This window comes from Mus caroli, chromosome 1 (genome assembly GCF_900094665.2).
Source record: "Mus caroli chromosome 1, CAROLI_EIJ_v1.1, whole genome shotgun sequence".
Lineage (NCBI taxonomy): Eukaryota > Metazoa > Chordata > Mammalia > Rodentia > Muridae > Mus > Mus caroli.
In genome coordinates, this window is record NC_034570.1 from 63,459,295 (window position 1) to 63,466,955 (window position 7,661).

Here is a 7,661-nt window from a genome sequence, read left to right on the forward strand (position 1 = left end):
ACAAAACACAAAACACAAAACACAAAACACAAAACACAAAACACAAAACACAAAACACAAAACACAAAACACAAAACACAAAACACAAAACACAACAACTACAAATGGATGGAGGAGTTTCACAAAACCAGGCAGTGGAGAAAAGTATGGAATATACTTGAAGCTATTGGCACAAAAAATAATTTCCTGATGAGACCCCAACAACATACGTATTAAGACCAGCAATTAATAAACAGGTCCTCAGAAAACTAAAAATATTCTGTACATACACCAAATGCCACCATTACTTAAGTGAAAAAAAAAATTCCACAGAATAGAAAAAAAAATCATTATCATCTATGTATCTGAGAGACGGTTAGTATGTAGAATATAGAAAGAAATAAATATCTAGACATAACAAAAACAAACAACCCAATTAAAAATGGGGCATGAAGAAGCGGAGGGGGACAGGATTGGGGGACACTGATTGGGATGTAAAATAAATATATTTTAAACAATTTAAAAATGGGCCATGAGACTAAAAAGCAAATTCTCAAAATATAAAATGCAAATGTTTGAGAGAACTTTAAGAAAACGCTTTCTATACTTAGCCATTAGTGTAAATTAAAACTGTGGAATTATGTCTATCTCCTTTGAGAAAGATTAACATAAAAAGAGACAATTGATAACAAAGCTGGTATGGATATAGGGAAAGTGGGCACTTATTTGTGGCTGGTGAATCCAAGCTTCTGCAACATCTATGGACATCATGGTAGAAGTTTTCCAGAAAGCACCAAATAGGTATTCTACAAGTCTATCTTTCAAAGGACTTTATATCCCACCCTAGAGATAGTCATACTCATTTATGCTCTCTTTACAAGAGCCAAGGAATGAAAACAGCCTGCATGTCAATCAGCAAATGAAAATGTAGTTCATTTGAAATATTATTCAACTGTTTAAAAAATGAAATAAAATTTGCAGGTAACTTGTTAGAGCCAAGAACAATCATTCTGAGGTGATTGTTCACTCCCAGAAAGACAAGCATCCTTTCTGCAATAGATTGCTGTTTGTATTTTCTGCTCTCGAAAGAAAGGTGCCCAGACAATGAGGAGTAGATCATATACTCAGGTGAAATCTTAATTGGTCAAATAAAGGCTATAGAGCCTGTGATTGGGCAGTGGAAGGAAAAGGCAGGGAGGGAAGTTTTAGAGAAGGGAGAGAAGGAGGACAAGACCAAAGAAGAGATGGCAGATGGAGGGAGAAGAAGATGGAGGAAGAAGAGGTTAAAGATGGAGCAGGCACAGGAGGCCTGGAGGAGCTGAAAGTCACTAGGGATTTCATAGTTGGACAATAGAGTAGTGTAGGGTATATTTGCCCAGTCTAGGTGTGCAGCTTGTAATAATATTAACTAGTTGTGTGTTCTTTGCATGGACCTTTTGGGGTTGGAGATTTATCGTTATAAATCTGGCTGGTATAATATAAGTCTCTAGTGTTTTCATTTCATGGGGCCTAAGGGGAACTGAGGGAGCAGTAGCTGGCTTCTGCAGGCTAGTCACAGAGGGTGGATGGCCTGAGAAATTCAAGTGAGGCTCCAGGCCTTTCAGGTTACACTGGTTTGGTTAGCTTGCAAGCCAGCCAAGGGAACCAGGGCAAGACAGCTCACAGAGCTAGCTGTGGGGTTGAGCGAGACCACGATGCCGACTTAGTGTGAATAGATGGATTTAGTGTGGGTTTTATTTTTAAATTATACACCTTTTCCTCTAATTTATGAATATTAGCTTTGAATCTTCGGGTGTGTGTATGTGTTTCATTTGGAAATTAGTAAGTTCAGGAAATTGAAAGGGAGTCATGGCATCCTTTCAAAGGAGGAGTGACAGGAAATTGAAGTATAAAGACTTGAAAGAGAATAATGGAACAAGGATGGTTAAATTGGGATAGGGAATGGGGGGGGCAGTGTAAAAGAAGGGAGAGATAACACTAAAAACACTAAAGACCTCTCAACAAGTCATGTGTACCTACCTACTACCGTAGAAACTTCCTAAACATGATATATAAAATAGAAATTATCCTATGATGGACGGACAGTGTCCCTATAGGTAGCACAAGCTAACGGTATAAAAAAGCCAGTGCCAAGAGTGATTCACTTCTGTTGGAGTCACTGACTGATGAAGTTTCATAGACCCTCTGGTCATTGACAGTGCTATTAGTTATCCTCTGGAATTTGACAGTAAGACCCCATTGTTGAAAGACATCACCTATTTAAGTCACAAAACATGGAAGTATGAAGCCTGTACTGCCCTGGGAACTTTGTTCCCACTGGCTAGTTTTCTTCCTGTTGGAAGGTGCTATGAATGCTTCCAGAAGACAAGTGCAATTCTCAGTCTTACCCAGCTATGAACACCATGAACTGCAATGATTAACATAATAAAACATGCTCACTAATGTAGTATTCGCATGAACAACGTGGGGTAGTCAAACACTTTTTGATTGGATTTAAATCCTGCTAAACAAGATGAGACTCATACAGGGTACCAAAATTTAATAGCTAAATAGGTAATAGACCCTAGAGGATAATCTATTATTATGATTCCAGTAGATCTGTGGTTATCAACCTTCCTAATACTGTAACCCCATGTTGTGGTAATCCCAATCATAAAATTATTTTCATAGCTATTTTATAATTGTAATTTGCTACTGTAATGAATTACAATGTAAATATCTATGTTTTCTGATGGTTTTAGGTGACCCAAGTGAAAGGATTGTTCGACCTCCAAAGGGATTATGAACCACAGGTTGAGATGTCACATTATTAGATGGTCATATTATCACATCGTCTTCTAACAGTGTATTGCTATTTCCTTATTAGTGCATTTCCCAATTTTTATCCAAGAATCTTCTTTGTGAGAAAGATGGTGATTAGCCCAAAGACCCTCAACTGTTCAAAGTACAAAGAAAAGGACTGCAGAATACACAGTCACAAATGGAATATCTATATCATACCCTTTCCTCCCATTGCCCAGGAATCATTGCAGATAAGAGGGTGGAAAAAATTGACATAAGTGTTGACTAAATACAACAGTATTCTAGTCACAATCAGACAGATGCATATATGAACTCTCAGTGTTGATGACCGCATACATAAGGCCTGTGCAACTCAAGCTAGACCCAACATGGAGAGAGGACACAGGCATGAGGTCCCAGCCCCAGTTGGGAGTTCTGGTAATTGGTTGCTGGTGGAAGAGGGACAGTCAGTGTTCTTTTAACAGAGTGATAACTCGATAGCACCATTGGAAAACCCCACATCTGAGAGTATGTAGACAACACAAATTTGCATTGAAGTGTGTAGCAAATGAAATAAAAATGAGAACACTAAGTTTGACATGTGGGTAAGGGGGGTTGTGATCTGGAAAAAGAAGGGAAAGCATTGTGATGAAACATATTGAAATTCTCAAAGAACTAATAAGAATAGAATAAGCATAAAGAAGGTAAAAAATTGAGAATAGTTAATAGCTATGTAGCAGGAAAAAAGTAACATGACAGGAGCAACTGGGATCTTCATTTAGTAAACCTTGACTTGAATGGAATCTATAGTATAACAAGAGGAAATGGTCACCGTAGCTATATTGATTAGAAAGAGCTACAACAGAAAAATTAAAGCACATTTAATTTTCAGAGGACACTACTTAAATTTCGTCACTATTAAACAAGTCAGGTGAAATTAAGGACTAGAGAGTGCTTCAAGGGACAGAATAAAGATTTCAATCACAGAAGTCACCATAATGACTGAAAGCTTCATGCAAAATACTTTGTGAGGAGATTCTTGCTCAATCTCAAAGGGACACAGTGAAGTATTTTTGTAGTATTTTGGCTGCTTTAAATAGAAATATTTCAGAGTATAAACACGAAATCTGATTGGAAAAACATAAAGTACTATTGACCAAATGGATAGGCCTACTACATTTTTGAATAGTGACATCATTAAGAGGTTGGCTCATCCAAAATTAATATGTAAATTTACATTGGTATCAGCCAGAATCCTTAGGGTAGAGAGAAACCTTTATGAAAAACATTAATATTTATTACCTGAAAAAATCTAGGAAAATATTCAAAAGGAAAAGCAAAAAGAACTTGGCTTTCCAGATATCAGAATATACAAATTGTCAAAAATCATTGAGCACAAATTAATATGGCACATATAATAGAATCTAGTAAACAGATTGAAGGAATGCTTAAATTCTGTACATAGAAGTCTGCAGATGAAATAAAAATTGTCATAATGATGTGTTTTAAATGAGAAAGTAAAGTTGTTTTAAAAATGATTTCTGCTATTACTGGCTTGCTACCTGGGGGAAGTGGGGTCTACATTATCTTTTACCCAAAAGGTGCATTAAAATGTTAACATAAAAAATAAAACCCAAGAAATTTGCAGGACTATCAAAGAAGGTATTTATACTGCCTAAAATTTGGCAAGATATTATTAAGATCATAAGTCCTGAAGATGTGTGAGAAAATAGAGATATAACTGATTAAAACTTTCCATTGAAAAATATATCCAAATCAATAAAAAATTTAAAAATATTTATAATATAATTGATAGATGTAGGCTTATAATAATGTCATAAGTTTAGGAAACATGAGCTGGAAAGATGGCTCAGTGGTTAAGAGCACTGACTGCTCTTCCAGAGTTTCTGAGTTCAATTCCCAGCAACTACATGATGGCTCACAGCCATGATGGAATCTGATGCCCTCTTCTGGTGTGTCTGAAGATAGTGACAGTGTAGTCACATATATAAAATGAATCAATAAATCTTAAAAATTTTAGAAAACAAGAAAACAAAAGGCTAGAAGATAATTTTAAATAATATAAATTTAAATAGCAATAAGCATAAAATGACAATTACTTTACTATTTGTTATGAAAAAATTAAGTACGAACTATATCAGAAATCTGTTTAAATTAAAGTTGCATGTATGTGGGTTTTTTATTGCATTAAATGGTTACATTGCATGGGGAAGGTTAAATACAGTTTTTCCTGTATGTGTCAGAGAATAAAAAACATCTACTATGACATACGTTTTCAAATTCAGATTGCATTTTAATTGAAATATAAAGCATTTTTTACAATAAGATAAATAAAGAAGTGAAAAGGTAAATGTCACCCCAACTTTGTAAACCAAATTTCTTTTTATATTTAGGATTCAATGGAATACGAAGGCTCTGTGGCAGATGCCATGCAGAAAGAACTGTGGTAGGCAAGTAAGCTTCTTGGAGAGGGCCTACCATTTGGTACAGATGTGATGGATAAACCTCAGACAAGCACAGCCACAAGACAGGCAGGGTGGCAGTGGTCTTCTCTGGAATTCTTCTCGCTGCTTCTGTGCTTTCCTGTGCTTGTCTCTGCTATATTTCTCCTGTATCTAGCATAGTGTGAATGGACATGGGGAGACCCTCATTGCCTGTTGTCTGCTATGTTTTTTTTCATGGGGGACAGACCACTCTATTGGCAATTTACCTGAAGATCAATATGGAGATGAACTTTGATAGAATAATACTGTTTGATAGAATAATACTTGATCATGTTCCCCTCCGAGTCGTCTTTATACACAGGACCCTCCCTCTCTCCTCCCTGCTGTGATTGCTTTCTTCTCCCTCCCAATTCCAAGTAGGATTGAGGCATCCTTACTTGGGCCCTTGGACTTTTTGAGTTCTGAGGACTGTATCCTGGGTATTCTGCACATTTTTTTGGCTAATATCAACTTATTAGTGAGTATATACCATGCATGTCCTTTTGAGTCTGAGTTACCTCACTCAAGATGATATTTTCTAGTTCCATCCATTTGCCTGCAAAACTCAGGATGCCCTTGTTCTTAATAGCTGAGTAGTATTCCACTGTGTAAATGAAAAACATTTTCTGTATCCATTCTTCTGTTGTAGGATATGTGGGTTGTTTCCAGCTTCTGGCTATCATAAATAAGGCTGCTATGAACATAGTGAACCAAGTGCCCCTTCGCATGGTAGGGCATCTTTTGGATATATTACCAAGAGTGGTGCAGCTGGGCCTTCAGGTAGATCTATTTAAATTTTTCTGAGGATCCTCCAGTTTGATTTTCAGAGAGATTGTACCAGTTTGCAATACTACCAGCAATGGAGAAATCTTCTTTCTCAATATCCTTACCAACATGTGCTGTCACCTGAGTTTTTGATCTTAGCTATGCTGATTGGTGTAAGGTGGAATCTCAGGATCGTTTTGATTTGCATTTCCCTGATCACTAAGGACTTTGAACATTTCTTTTTTTTGTTTGTTTTTGTTTTGTTGTGTTTTGTTTTGTTTGTTTGTTTTTGTTTTTGTTTTTGTTTTTGTTTTTTTTTCGAGACAGGGTTTCTCTGTATAGCCCTGGATGTCCTGGAACTCACTCTGTAGACCAGGCTGACCTCGAACTCAGAAATCCGCCTGCCTCTGCCTCCCAAGTGCTGGGATTAAAGGCGTGTGCCACTACGCCTGGCCTGAACATTTCTTTAAGTGCTTCTCAACCATTTGAGATTGACCTTAGATGAAATGCCTTACAGTGGAGAGAGAGAATTTGTAAAGTTCCCCTCCTGTAGAAATACAGGGCATCAAGTGGAGGAATGGGATAAACATCCCACAGTCAAAAACTCTGACCCAGCATTGCTCCTGTCTAAAAGAACTGCAGGGATGAAAATGGTGAAGAGCCTGAGGGAAAGGAGGTACAGTGACTGGCCCAAATTGGTATCCATCTCAAGGGGAGGCTCCAAGGCCTGACACTATTACTGATGCTGTGGTGTGCTTACAGACAGGAGCCTAGCATGGCTGTCCTCCAAGACTCCCAACAAGCAGCTGAAATAGTTAGATGCAGATACTTACATCCAACCAATGGACAGAAGCTCATGTAGTTGAATAAGAGAAAAGCTGGAAAAAGCTGAGGATAGGTCCTCCCATAGGAAAATCAGCAGTCTTAACTAACTGGGACCTCCAAGATCTCTCAGACACTGAGCCAACAACCAGGAAGCATGCACTAGCTGATAAGGGGCTCCGGACACATATACAGCAGAGGACTGCCTCATCTGGCCTCAGTGAGAGAAGATGCACCTAACCTTGGAGAGACTTTAGGTCCCAGGGAGTGAGGAGGTTTGTGGGGTGGAGTTGGGAGGGTGGGGACAACCTCTTGGTGATTCGGGAGGAGGGATGGGAGGAGGAACAGTCAGAGGGTGGGCCAGGAGGGGGATAATGACTGAACTGTAAAAAAAATTTAATAATCATTGTCATCATTGTCGTCATCATCTTCACCATAGAAAAAAGAAAATGTAGGGAGTATATTTACCTACATCTAAAGGTCATTAACACTTTGTTTTTTGATGTACTTTACTTCTATTTCTATTTCATTTCTAATTCTAATTTCTATTTCTACCTACCTTTGGATAGGTGGCTTTTTCTTTTCAAATTTTTATGATCTGTACAGAAGGAGGTAAGTCTACTGCATGATCTCATTTGCATACATTACTCCTTGGCTTATCATTTGCATTTTGTTTTCAATGAGGTTTTGTTTTCAACCTATAAATGTTTATCCTTACTGAGTCCATTGTGTTTTTTCATCACTAGGATTTTAAATCACAGCTGTTGAAAAGGTTTCCTGCTCTGGGTTTCATATACTTTATACATACAT